General features: G+C 41.3%; 1 long non-coding RNA gene across 2 annotated transcripts in view; it reads left to right on the top strand.

The window, feature by feature from the left end:
* Positions 1-2849: 2849 nt before the first annotated feature.
* Positions 2850-15023, top strand: part of LOC309378263 — a 32023-nt gene continuing 19849 nt past the window's right edge. The window contains exons 1-3 of one of the 2 annotated variants that reach the window (XR_014171968.1): positions 2850-2975; positions 6243-6353; positions 11821-13284. This is a non-coding gene — a long non-coding RNA (uncharacterized lncRNA). Of the gene's footprint in view, positions 2976-6242; positions 6354-11820; positions 13285-15023 lie in introns of those variants that run through there. The other variant, XR_014171967.1, reaches the window with a different exon arrangement.

Below are 15023 nucleotides of genomic sequence, written 5' to 3'. Positions count from 1 at the left end.
ATTTGAACCCAAATCTTCCAGGTCCTTGTCTAGTACTCCCAACTCAGTGGCTCCCAAACCTTTCCAATTATGGACCATTTGAAAATTACTAAAGATACTGATGGATTATTATTATTATTATTATTACTGTTGTTGCAATTGCAATGCGCTGTGTTAGATGCTATATGATTTTGAACTGAATGAAGCACTGGTCTGCAAGCCACATTTTGGGAAACCCCTGCTCTAACCACTACAGAACACAGTTCCTTATGAATGTGCCAGAAGTTTGTGAAATCAAACTGCTCCACTCAAAACCAATTCAAATAATTGTGTAAACATCTACTACACAGTGGGGTATTTTCTGCAGTTATTAAAAATTACCCAGTCTGCAGTACTACAGATGAACTCTTTTAGACACATGAGCAGAATAGTCATTTTCCACTTAACACTCATTTTATCATGTTGACCTTACCTCTGCAAGCTTTCATATTTTTGAAAGTTTTCAGTTGTTTTGGGGGAGATAATAAATTTCACAATTCTTCCCACATTCCAACCACGTGTGTGTGTGTGTGTGTGTGTGTGTGTGTACACACATCCATACTGTCCCATGGCATATTCTCCCACCCGCCTCCGATTTTTCTCAATGTTGTCTGGCTTGCTCAATCATCCTTCCCAGGCTTCAAGGCTTTCTTTGTGCTTCCTTGTGGTCAGGACCTTTGGCATTCCCGAAGCTCTCCCTGACCCGATTCTGCTTTGGGCTGCATCCGGTGTGGGCTACACAAACAAAAGTTCACTTCAGCGTCAATCGAGGGAAACAAGTGCCTGAACACAAAGCAAGAAAAGTCAAGCAAATACCTTCCCAGGGCTCTCAGTTCAATCATCACAGCCGAACTCAACAAGGGAGCCCAGAGAAAGAGTTAGGAGGGGAAAGAAGAGACCTGCTTTTCTTTCATGTAAAAAAGAAAAAGCGAGCCCAACTTACTTTATATTTTCAAGGCAACAGAACGTCAAGGAAAGTTGTGTTGCCTAAGGCTGCAATGCAGCAAGGGGATTTAAATGTAACCTCGATGTACAGAAACAGGAAGTCCCTTAATTCATTCAATATTTCATTAGAAATCTCTTAATGCTGGTCTTATTCCTAAAGGTAAACATCTTGGAGGCTCTTCAGAGCTTGTATTTCATTATTTAATAATCTGTTCTCAGTAATACGACTCCCCAGGTTGGAACTTGCAGCCATGTCTGTCCGCATGCTGGAAATATTAGCAATCCAGGAATTGTTAAATAATTAAGTTGTTGGTGCCTGTAAGTGTTAGGGCAGGAATCACTCAACTTTTCATATTATTCCAAACAGTCAGGGAAGGATGGTGCTGCAGAAAAAGAACAATAAATATCACGGACTAAGTCTTGTCAAAGGGTTTGTGTGGAGTGTTTTAAAAAATAAATAAAAATTAGGTGGCAGATTAGTCTTACACTGCCTCATAGGAACGGGGCAGAAATTCAATTCAGCTCATATTAAAAAGCAAACCTACTTACTTTGCACTTTCTGAAATAATACACAAACCGAAACATAGCCATCCTTTGAAATTTGCACGTCTCTGAATTTTGCAATGCAGTTCTCCAGCCATGAAATGTGTACAAAACCATGACTTCATATTCTGGCTTGTTCTGGAGTCATTAAGAATAGTTTCCTGGTTTGGACAAAACAGGAAACTGGACTGAATGGGATATTTCTTGGTTTGGTTTGCTCGTGTGAATGGAGAAGAGAAGAAAAGTTGCATCTATGGTCAAAAGACCTGCACATATCTTGGCTTTTGAAGCCAATATGATCAACTGAATGTGATCATGGTGTTGCCCTCCACATTCCCGACATGTGGTGTGCTTCAACATGCATTGATTCATAGACCAAGGGTGGGGAACCTCAGGATTAGGGGCCAAAGGTGACCTTCTAAGCCTCTCATTTTGGCCCTTGGGACCTTCCCCTGGTCACACCTCCTTCCCAGCCAAACCCCATATTGGCCCTGCATCACAATAACCTTGGGTACTTTTGCCTGGTGTTATGTACTGAGTTGAATAGGATCCAAAATGCAGCAGTCTGATTGGTCCTAGAACAATAGGATTCAGAATACAGCAGTCTGATTGGTCCTAGAACAATAGGATTCAGAATACAGCAATCTGATTGGTCCTAGAACAATGCAGCAGTATGATCGGTCCACAGGAGCCACCCAGTCCATCTCCAGGTGGGAGTGAATCCACAACCTGAGTGGCCTACAGGAGAATCCTGGAATTAGCCAATCACGTGCGGCCCATTGTGTAAATAATGTATATAAAGCAGATATTTTGAGGGAACTTTCATTCCTCACTACTATGAGCTGAATAAAGAGCATGAAATCCACACTCGACTCCGAGTATATTTCACCTGGATGGAGCATGCAGAGGTGTGTGTGTGTGTGTGTGTTGAAACTAGCCTACTGTACGAAGGTAAACTTGACATTCATTGCTCCACCCACTTTTGTTCCTGGCCCCACCCACCACCGGCATCTGAACCCTCGAAGGTTGGCCAGAAGGAAATGTTGTCCTAAAGCTGAGAAGGGTACCCCACTTCTATTGCAGATCTGCAAGGCTGACAGTGATGTGAATGTCTGTGCCATTGACATGGCAGGAACCTCTATATGTATTTTATTATGTTGTATCCCACTTACCCTGCATATGGTGTTCCTATCAGAATGCCTATTACAACACACAGAGAGTGAAAACAATCAATGAACGAAGAACATTCCTGCAGTGACCATTTTTGGTCAAGAAATGTGTGTGGTCACTCTGGGGCTGCTCTCTGTGCTCCTTCGAGGAATTCAGCAGTTTCCATTGGCAATGAAAGGAACCGCTGCGACAGCTGCAGAGGCAGATCCAGAAGTCCTTTAATTTAAAGTCTGTGGGCATAGACACCCGATCAAATTTGCCAGCAAGGGCTTGAGAAAGAACAAGACGTACAGAGACAGGTACTCATAAAGGACATTCTTCATTGGAACTAATAGGCAAATTAGCCAATTCCTCTTTTAAAGTTGTATGGTACAATTGCCTCGAGACATCATTTAAATCCGTTATGGCTTTTCTCATGTTGCAACAATTTCAATTGTTCTTTGAGGGTGGGGAAGGGTTGGGGGGGAGCCTGTTTCGGGTGCTTATAAGAATCTACTCGATAGTTCTACAAACTTTGCTGGGCATCATTAAAAGTAGAAACTAATGCAACATGCCAGGCTCTGGACTATTATAAATCAGTTGGCACCAGCATTCTTGACATTAAATCCCTTTTCTTCTCTCTGACTCCAGTTACTAATTATACTGTACCAATAATAGGGGGAGGAAATCCATCATTAACTTTCAGTATTGAAAAATATTCCAACAGCAGCTCTGCTGTACAATATTTGTTGTATAATATTCCAAGAAAGAGTGTGTCTAATATGCCCCACTGTTTCAAAAATTAAACCAGAAGATCCTTCACAAAGGCCATTTTATTTTACAGTAGGATGAATAGGCTGCAATTTGATTGTATTGCAACAAAAGTCAATCACTTGCCACATTCCTCAACTGGATGTGGCTGTTAGGCATGAGAGGGAAGCTGCCATTGGCACCTTTGGGTGGTGCAATTTTAGAGCTAAATTTAGAAAGTAAAACAGGTATGCAAGGGCAAACATAGCTTTCAGTATTTAGCATAAGACAAAACCTGTAACATCACATGTAGGTTGTTTCAAATAGCCACCAATATAGGTGAACAGAAAATAACAGTAGGTTACTACTAATATATAATTATCCAGGTCTTCTTTTACCCTACACAAAATCCTAAACAGCTTTAGAAATTTCTGTATCAGCTCACCTTTCTTAATATTAAGTTGCCTCTCATTCTTTCTTAACACATGTCACTTTTTGCAGAAGGGCCTGAGATTCTTGTTCATTTCAATTCTTGCTTTATTTTCTTAATTTATATAGCTGCCCCATAATATAAGTTCTCTGGGTAGTTCACCAGATACATAAAATTAAAATACAGATTAAGACGATGCAAAGTATTATTGTACAAGCAAACAGAATGGAAGCAACTTGAAAGGCTTTTGAATTTAACAACAGTGCATCAGTAACATGATTTCATCTCCTGGAAGTCAAAAAGCCTATTTTGAGATTTAAAGGTAAAGGGACCCCTGACCATTAGGTCCAGTTGTGGCTGACTCTGGGGTTGCGGTGCTAATCTCGCTTTATTGGCTATGGGAGCCGGCGTACAGCTTCCGGGTCATCTGGCCAGCATGACTAAGCCACTTCTGGCAAACCAGAGCAGCGCACGGAAATGTCGTTTACCTTCCCGCTGGAGCGGTACCTATTTATCTACTTGCACTTTGACGTGCTTTCGAACTGCTAGGTTGGCAGGAGCAGGGACCAAGCAACAGGAGCTCACCCCATCGCAGGGATTCGAACCGCCAACCTTCTGATCAGCAAGTCCTAGGCTCTGTGGTTTAACCATGTAAATGAAGTTGTTGTTGTTGCTGTTGTTTGTTTGTGATAGTGGTTCCAGCCCATGGGGTTGTATGGTGGAGGGTCTGGGTCAGTTGTTCTGCTACTTAGGAACTGGTTTAAGCTGGAAACTTGCTATGAAAATAAGATTCTACAAGAGCTTTGTAGAAAAGGAAAAGTATTAAGAAATGTGAAAATAGAACACTTTAAAACAGGCTGTGAAAACTGCTGGTTGGTTTCCTGGAAAACAACTGCAAACATCTCACTCACACAAGCAGAGAATTGTCTTCCATAGAAGCAGCTGTTATGTCAAAGCACTGGTTGTCTAACAAGTTGCACAAGACACCAATTATGATCCTTCCTGAACTGGAAAATTGGCCACCTTGTGCTCTTCTTGCTCCCAACAACAACAGAGGAGACACAGATGACTGAGAAGTAGGACATTGGAGGAGAGGGGAAGAAAGCTAATATAGAATAAGAAAAATGGATGAAACATCCATTTTTCTTTTAACTAGTTGTAAAAAAAACCTGATATATAAAATGCTACCATGCTCAAACAAAACAATGGTGTGATTGCAATTAATATGTCTGGTTTTATGTAAATATCAGCTGTAAATCTCTGGATCAGGATTTGGAAAACAATGCTCAGGGAGGGAAAGTTCCCTTCATTGCAACCTGCCTCTGCCATGTAGGCCATTAAACTTTTACTCCTTGATGTCTAACCTTGGACTATCTCCATGCTAGCACAACCATGTACTTTGGCAGGCTGAGGATAACTTGGCAATTTTGAATGTGTCTTGTTACATAGCAAGCGTCCCCAGTGTTGTCCTCTGTAATCATGAATACAACCCTTGCTGATCATTTCAAAATTATTTAAAGAGGGGGGAAAGAGCTTAAGTAGATAGCATTTTCTTGTTGAACTTTTGAGCACCTAGGACTGAAGACATTCAAATTGATATACAGTAGGAGACCTCTGGATTCAGGCCAACAGTTGTATTCAGGAATTATTGTCCTGCAAGGAAGCAAAAGTATGGGCGGGGTGTTGCTGAGATCCCCAGAAACTCCAGGATTCCTTCCAGACCATCCAAGGGAATTTCTTCAGTCTGGAGCCATGTATATCCATGTGTTGGAAGCCACCCAGAAAACCTTGTGTTATGGGATGGCATACAAATGCTGAAAATCAACCAATTAGGAAGCTTAAACTCACACTTGCCTTCAGCTGAAAGGATGAGAAGTGAAGATATCTGGTTCTTCTGACTCAGTAGCTGCAATGATAAGTAAAAGATTTGTTGGAGCAGTATTGGATTCTTGTATGCAGAGATACTTGTTTAGGTTGGGATCAACATGATGATAACTTGAGTTCATGTACAGCCTTCTTCTTCTTCTTCTTCGTCTTCTTCTTATTTTATAAAAACACAATACTGTACATCTCTGATGTTTCTCTGTCCTCCAAAGGAAACTATTCTTACAGAGGCCATTTTAGTTTGCTGTACCTTGAACTTCAGAACAGAACTCCATTTGCGACACAAACCTTTTCAAGGGACATTCTCTTCTTTCCCAAATCTGCTACAAACCTCTTGTAGATTAAACTAATCATTTCAACCCAGTCACTGCAATCCTTCCTGCTACGACCTTTTTATCATGATATGCAGATCTTTTCGAGCTTTTTCCTGGTTTCCAAATTAATCAGAAACTGGGTTGCTTTCCTTTTAATTGCAATCATTATGAATATCTGTCAAGCGTTTTTCTTGTTTTCAACTATACAGGTGATACAGACCCATATATTGAAATCATTTAACATCCCAAGCAGCTTGAAATCTGGTCAGCGCTGATGAACAATGGGGAAGAAGAATAATGACTATCCCCACTTCAAAGAGGTATCAACATCTATTCTTGCCACTGTGTTTTTAAAAGAATTTAGCTGGCTGGCTTCCTTGCTTGGTGGAAATGCCAGATTCATTCCTGCTGATACTCATTTAACTTTCAGGTTTTTTTGTTTTGTTTTGTTTTTTTAAAAAAGACTATAAGATTCACTAGAAGTTGTAAGTTAAAACATTCAAGTGAATTTATCTATTAAGCAATTACATGAAATTGTTTAAAAAAAACACCCATGATGCGCCAAAGAGGAAGCTGCAGCCCACTGAACAGGCACGAAAACCCATCAGCCACCTCTCTCATGGCTGCTTCTCCTTTCCCCCTGCAGGCATAGGGACTGTTCAGTTTGTAATAGAGTGGAACATTTTTTATCTGAGCTGTGAAGTCCAGCCACCTACCAGCCCTTTATCTATTATTATTGGGGAGGAGATGGGTAAAATGCTGTTCCCCTTGTTCAGATTCTGTGGGAAACTAGAGGGGAGCATTGAAATAGCCACCTTTGTGGATGTCGCTCAGCACCTCCATCTTCCAAAACCTCTCAGGATTCTGCAAAGAGCTACGAAAGGGCTTCCCCAACTCCCAGCTAGGCAAATGTCTGTTGAGTGCTGTTTTGTAGGAGTGGCAGGGCATGGCAGGAGACGCCATTTTCTGGTTTGCCTCAGGCAGCAGAAGGTCTTGGGTCGGTCCTGCATGAGGGCTAGTTGGCTGAAGAGATTCTTGAAAGAGGGAAAGGGTAGATAGCCTCAAGGTCTTTAGGAAGCTACTTACTGAACACAGGTGAAATTTCCAAAAGGCCATGTTAAAATATATATATATATATATTGCAGGGATTAAAGGAAAACCTTGAAGAACAAAGGAACCAATCCAACAATCTATGGTAGGGTTTGATAGATTGCCTGGATTGGCTATATTCTGTGATAAGGATGAACCAGACTACAGTAAGGTCCAGTGTTTTGAACACCAGCCCTTACAGTAATGAAACATGATGGGATTTGTTCATCATTCAACGACAAGGGTTTTTCTTTTAAAAAAAAAGACTGTCACACTGCAGTTAAAATTACAATAATTCTTTTAATGACAGGATAGCTATCAGCCCCCTCCAACACTGCTAATGACTACGAGTTGCTACTCTTGTACTACATGCAATACCCCTTGGGCCCATATAGCATTCAGCAGCAGCAAAAGACTTTACAAGTGCCCCAATTATGATAAACTTTGTTTTCAGATATAATTTGCCGTTCACCACTGTTGAAGAATGCAGCTCGTGATGCTTCTTCAGGCTCCTTTTACCAAAGGAAAATGGGAAAATGGTGGTGGAGGAAAGCAGTCTTCTATTTAAATGAGTAAGAAATAGAGTAGAGATGAGCTCTCCACTTAATCATTTCAGTTTATATGTTCTTTAGTGTTCAAACTGGGTGAAATCACAACAGTTACAGACACTGTAAGCCATGGATGGGAAACCTGAGGCTGTCTTGATGCTGCTGGATGTCAACTCACATACAGTGTTCTGGGCCCAGGAAATCTTGCTGGTATTCCTGGATGGGAGTGATGAGAATATGTACATTATCCAAAAAAAGTTTGATAGAGGCTGGTTCTCAAATGAAATGTCCCACTTTTCCTTTGGACGTCCCTATTTTCATCAGAGAACTGTTGGAAGGTATGGTAGGACATCCCTATTTTTTCATCAGAGAAATGTTGGAGGTACGTTTTCATGAGAACCATGAATTTTCCTTGGTTGGATATAGATCCTGGGCCACCACAGACAAATGGATACAGCCATTTAAAATACCATTTTCTTTCCCATTTTGATGAATTGGATCAGGATTATTCAGCAGTTTTTCCTGGGGAAGGTGGTGGGACCAAAACACCCCCACCCCACTTTCAGACCCGTGCCTAGCAATCACAGACCTGTGCTTAGAATCATGGTACAAATAGAAGTGTGGATGAGCCCTCAGTTGTACAATTAGTCTGCGGCAAAAATAAATAAACTGTCCTTATGTGGTTCTTCTGTCCTTATGTGGTCAATGTAATTCAAGACCAGATGGCTTTTGCAATTTAAGTGTCATGAAGAGAAAGGACTTAGGGTGGCTTTTAAACTTTCACATCCAACTTGCCTACATGTCGTACATTCTGTTCTTGTGATTCTACAGTATTTTTTTACACTTTTCTCAGAAGTGTTCTTTACAGCCTTTCCCCCCTTTATTGCTTTGCTGCTGCTGCTGCTTGACTGCTTTTAAGCAGGGCTCCTAATTGAATCTGGTTCCTAAATCAACAGCAAAGGAACATAATCTAAGCTGGAAAACATTCCTTAGGGGTAAATATTGGATGAAGGTAAGTGAATCACCAGAAGCAAATATTTGTATTAATACCAATGTGGGTGGCCTAATACACATCACTGAAGTTGCCTCATGGGGTACTAATATTTTTAGGGGTCCTATAGGAGCAGCATGCGATCTCTTCTTAGGTGTAACACTAGGAACTCTTGCAATGTCCCACAGAATGGTAGAAGACAGCTTTGGAAATGTGCAGTACAACACTGCTGCTTAAAGTGACCTAAAATTCCAAATTGGTACCGCAGTATGTCTAAATATTATTTATTTAAAATGAGACTAGGTAACTTCAGACCCAGGGGCTGAATGTGGCCTTCCAGGCCTCTGTATCTGGTCAGTAGTGTTCCCAAGCAACACTTCTCTCACTGGTCCAGCCTCACACATCAAATATTTTTGCCTGGCTGGAATGTGTCCTTGAACTCTGCTTGTCTGGATGGAGGACAGAAAGAGGTGCATATACAGCCTTGTGCAAATTAATTGAAACAAACAATGAATTTAGTAGTTTATTGTACAAAACTAACATGTACATGTACAAAACTCACATATAAATACATTAGTAACGGATATGACCTCCGCTATTTTTAAGTAGCGTTTGAACATGGCTTGGCATGGAGTCTACTAGTTTCAAACATTCACTGTTGATTTTTGGATCCCTGTGCCACACTTGAATCAGCGCCTGAATGAGCTTCTCCATAGCTGTATAGTCTACAGCACAGAGGCAACTTTTGCATGTAGCCCACAAATTCTTTTCTCCACTGGTCTTTCGTCCATGCCTTGTACTTTTTTGCCCATTTATACCGCTTTTATTTCATTTTTTTGGTTAAAAGCTGTTTATTGACAGGTCTTCTGGCTTTTCATCTGACGGCAATAAGGAGCCTGCAAACTGTAGAGGAACTGATTTGGATTCCTTTCTCCTTCAAATCTGTATTCAATGTGTCACTCGTCTTGTGGGGATCCTTTTTGCTTTGTCAAAGCAAGAAAGCGTCATCTCTAGGAGTTGTTTTCTTCTTACGACCACACTTTCCTTTACGTTTAGGAGAAACCCATCCGGTTTCCTGCTTCAGCTTGGTAAAACGGCTGACAGTTGCTAAACTCACACCAACCACTGAAGCAATCTCTCGATACGTCTTAGCTGTGTATTCGTGCAGAGTTACAATCTTCATACATTTCCTAGGTGTCACATCCATCTTGAACGGCGGTCGAATCAAAAGCTGATGAAATACTGTAACTGATGATGTAATGATTGCATCATACACTACGGCGGTCAGACAGTATTCTACAATCTGATGCAATACAGTAGCTGCTGACATAACGATTGCATCATTAAAAGATAAAAAATGATGAAACTGACTTTTTGTGTTTGCTTTGAGTACAGAATTACAAGTAAGATAAAAAACATGTTTTGTTTCAATTAATTCACACAAGGGTGTAGAAATTAGCCTAGTGCACAAGGGTAAAATTTTGCACAAAGCACGAATGGAAGCAAAACTTGGTAACAGTGGGTTTGTGGTTTGTTTGGAGTGAGACAAACCACAAACCTGGGTTCACATGTAATTAGTCAAAGCTTGATTTATGCCCTGGTAGCATGGCAGGGATGTGGGTGGCGCTGTGGTATAAACCACAGAGCCAGGGGGTTGCCGATCAGAAGGTCGGCAGTTCGAATCCCCGCGATGGGGTGAGCTCCCGTTGCTCGGTCCCAGCTCCCGGCCACCGAGCAGTTCAAAAGCATATCAAGTGCAAGTAGATAAATAGGTACCGCTCTGGCAGGAAGGTAAACAGTGTTTCGTGCGCTGCTCTGGTTCGCCAGAAGCAGCTTAGCCACATGACCCGGAAGCTGTCTGCGGACAAATGCCAGCTCCCTCAGCCTATAGAGCGAGATGAGTGTGCAACCCCAGAGTCGTCTGTGACTGGACTTAACGGTCAGGGGTACCTTTACCTTTACCTTTAGCATGGCAGTAGCAGAACTGATGAAGGAATGACTTTCTAAATGTGCAAATTGAGTATGTGAAATTGCCTTACACTGAATCAGATGTTTGGTTTTTCTGGCCCAGAACTTGTCTGTCTAACAGGCAACAGTAGTCCAGGACCTGGAGGTCTCTGACGTTCAGCTGAAGGAATCTTCTGCACTTGATGGATGTGCTCTACAACTGCACTACTGTCCCCTGTTGGTACTATATAAAGAGATAGAACACCAACTATAGCAAGCAGAGACATATACACTGGTGCAGTTATGTCAAGATCTGTGAGACTAAAGTATTGTCAGCAGCACTTCCATGGGCCAAGAGTGTGCAAAGCAGACAGTTGCATGTAATTCTATTATTGGGCCACTTATGCACTGCTAGCTTTTCAAGAGGGTTCACTGCATCTCTGTAACACTTTCGCCCATTGAATAAATAAATAAATGCAGCTGCCCTGTGGTGGCACTGTTGATAATGTCACTTTGTTATCTTGGATGTGGCTTAAAATAAATGGCTGCCTGGATTTTTCAACAGAGCATCAAGGGAAGCAGTGGCTTTGCACCTCCTATAAATAAAAGCAGCTCTGTCTCAGGAGTGAGGACTGCCAAGAAACACAACATGCACCTCCCTCCTCACACTAGATATGGGGACCAAGGACCGACTTTGTGCAAACACAAAGTAGCTTGCAATGATGTTGAACCCCCTGCCAGAGGGACTATACGTGCTATTGATTTTGAATCATGATTTCAAATGGATTTGAACCATGATCCCAATCACACTTACTGGAGGAAGACATGCTGAATAAATGGGACTTTCTTTTAAATGTGTTCCGACTTATTCACAACTTGTGCTGGCATTACTATTTTAATTTCCTGTTTATGCATGATGACACCATGCACATGTGCCATAGGCCTCAAAAGGCAACAGTGGGAATGAAGCTATTTTTCTAGAAGAGTGCCAGTGTTGTCCATCACACATTTCACACAATTTTTCACACAGTATTTTCAATCCATCATAGCCAAGGGATTTTGTTTTGGTCAATGCTTGTCGCATGTTTTTCTGTGATCTAAGATATCATCAAGAGGTTGAAAACTCACCCAGGCATGATGATGATGCAGGATAAGCTCCCAGAGACAGACATTCAATTAAATAACCATCATTCATTATGCTCTCATTCTCAGGGTCGTCCAATGAAGCTGAATGTTGGATGACTCAGTAAAGACAAAGGAAAGTACTTCAAATAGCACGTAGTTAAACTACGGAATAATTTGCTCCCTTGGGATAGCATAATGACCACTAACTTGGATGGCTTTAAAAGAGGATGAGACAAATTCATGGAAGAGAAAGCTATCAGTGGATACGATCCACAATATACGTAGCTGTGTTACACCTCCACTGTCAAAAGAAGTATGTTTCTGAATACCAGACCCTGGGAATCAGAAGGGGGGGGGGAGAATGCAGTTTGCGCTCAAGTCCAGCTTGCAACCTTCCCATGGGCATCTGCTTGGCCACTCTGAGAACAGGATGTAGGGCTATATTTGTCTTCTATTTGATCCAGCAGGTTTCTTCTTGTTCCAAAGACTAAAGGCTCCATACAATCTGCCACCACAGGGAACCTGCTACAAATAACTTCCATATGACTGAGGTGATGGAGAACAGCTGGAATTCACATGGTTGCTCCAAAATGCAGGGGAAATCTCCACCCTGGCACCAAAAGCCCTGAGGACTGTGCCAAATGGTGTGGTTTATTGATTTCAAATGTTAAAACTGCTGCACAAAATACCACCACGTTGATTTAATCAGTGAATTGCTGCTTTCAGCCTTAACACGACACAAAATTAATAATTTGTAAACAAAGAGGGCTTTAAAAAAACCCTACTAATGCAAATTAAGCAGGCAGACAGATAAACAATTTGTGATTTCTTAAGCAGTGCACTGCTTTCTCTCTACCTTAGCTCTAAACGCATAGCCACAAGTTAGAAGTCATTAGTCTCTTGCAATTGCAAATGTCAAGTGAAACAGCCCTTAGCAGGGCCAGCCCACTCATGAAGCGGAGTGAAGCAGCCATCTTAGTTGGCGGAAGCCCCCGAGGTGGTGCCCCTGTGAGTGGCTTGCCACTTCTGCCTCCTATTTCTGGAGAAATTTCACAGAGCACAAGAGATTTCACTAGATTTCAGCAAGATCATAAATTGGCACTGATGCCTGTGCTGCTTCTCCCCCAGCAGCAGAAGTTGCATGGCAAGAGATGTGGCAGCACTGCCAGTGGCGATGGTAGCACAGCAGATGGCATGTAAGAGCAGGGTTCCACTTCCCATCTCACCTCATGCAGTGAAACAGGACGCACCTCTTGTGTCCCTTAGTACATCAGTGGGTTGCATATTCTTGAATCCATGGCTATTATCACCATCACCATTGCTGTTGCTAAATCAGTTTGTGAAGAAAGTGCCAAAAATACATTGTACATTGTTTTAGGAAAGTTGTTGACCTGTTTGTTTGGCATTTGGAAACCTTTTAAGATACTGTAACTAGACTTTTCATGATGGTTCCTGAGATCAAGGAACAGGTTTCCCTGTGATTGGATGCAACCTGACACTGTTTTAAAACAAGATGGCAGAATAAACCTTTCAAAACTGCCCTGATTTTAAAACTGCACTCATTTTGTTTGTTTGTTTCCTAGAATTCCCTTTAAGAATGCAATGAAGTCAAACTCTAGATGAATTTTGACTGCAACCCTACACCTACTTAATTGAGACTAAATCCCACTGAACTTACTTATTTTGATGTATTTTTAATCTTTGTTGGAAGCCACCCAGAGTGGCTGGGGAAACCCAGCCAGATGGTCCGGGTACAAATAATAAATTATTATAATATTATTATTATTACTTCTGAACAGACATGAGCAGGATTGCATTGTTCTTCATATAAGTCTACATTAGTATGGCCCACTAATGCCTGAGCACTCTGAAAGTTATGCTTTCCCTTTGTTAGCCCCTTTCATCACTGCAAAAATAAAACTATGCTCCTTACCTTGGAGAAATGAGAAGAGAAGGCCATCACAAGCAAGAGGAAACCAGTTTTTCTCCATAGATATTTATCATTGTTAGTTAGAAACTTAATGTTATTATGAAGGGAGAAGCAGCAGAAATAAATGACAGTAGGCCAGCAGTGTCAGATATTTGGGGAATGACTGTGTGTGTGAAAAGGCCCTTAGATACCTGCCTAATGAGACAGGTGGCAGAAAGCCAGGCCAAAGTTACACTTACAGCTCTCGTGAAAACTCCTAAGTGCATTGCAAAGAAAGTGCTCCAACTCAGCCGGATCCCGTGGTTCAGTCTGAGAGTTGAAAGGGTATGGAAGAGGAGCCTTCACCTGTTACAAGGAGGACAGCCCTGGCTGACTTCATCTCGTATGCATGGCGCATAGTTGCAGTCTAACTTTATGACTTTTAATGACTCCGGAACACCTCATCACTTGTGAAGGAATACGCTGGAGTTTGCCTTCACTCAGCTTGACAAGGTGATGGGGAGTTATACATTGCCCTCCCCTTTCCCCACTCTTACATGAAAACACTTGTCAGTTCTATCAAATTTGGTAAGACAAGTACCCATGACACCTTGGGGAGAAATGTAACTCAGTTGACACCCAATGCATACGCACACAGCACATGCAGCAACATATATATATATATATATATATAGACATACATACATACACCCTGGAAATAGGGAAAGGCATATATATATAAATGCATTTCCCCATTTCCAGGGTGTTCTCCTGCAGTGGAGCACATTAGATGATTAAAAGTACCACAGACCTTTCTCAAAGCAATGAAGGACAATTGCCTATAGCACTGATGTACAGCTTTTTAAAATATCGTGGCTCTTTAGGAAATGGTAGCAAAAAATAACTATATGCCAGGTAGCTGAGTTTAATTTTTTTAAAGTCCTTTAAAAACACTACCTTAAAAAATAATTGTAGGAAATCTAATTAGTTTACAATGATCCAGCTTTTAAAAATGGCCTGACTCTATGTGTACAAAATTACTGTTGCTGTGTGTCCAGTACTCGGGGACCAGGGCCCTGTAATTTGCCAGTGCGGGATCCAGATTTATATCTCCTCCTCAGCAGTGAGGCTCACTACTGATTTGATTTTTTTAAATTTCTATGCTGCTTTTTATTCAAATGAATCCCAAAGCAGCTTACAAACAATAACATGATAGAACAGAATAGAACATCTCAAATACAGCATAAAACATATTGAATAATTAACAATCAGTGAAACAATTACAGCCTTTAAACACTGTTAACAAAGCAGCAACTAAACAATAAGCTAAACATCACAGTTAAAGCAAAAGTCGTATCATGTGATTAACAAATCAATTTGC

Source organism: Podarcis melisellensis, assembly GCF_964234715.1.
Source record: "Podarcis melisellensis genome assembly, chromosome: 9".
NCBI classification, from domain to species: domain Eukaryota; kingdom Metazoa; phylum Chordata; class Lepidosauria; order Squamata; family Lacertidae; genus Podarcis; species Podarcis melisellensis.
The sequence above is the reverse complement of the archived record's forward strand: the minus strand, read 5'-3'. Positions and strand labels throughout refer to the sequence as shown.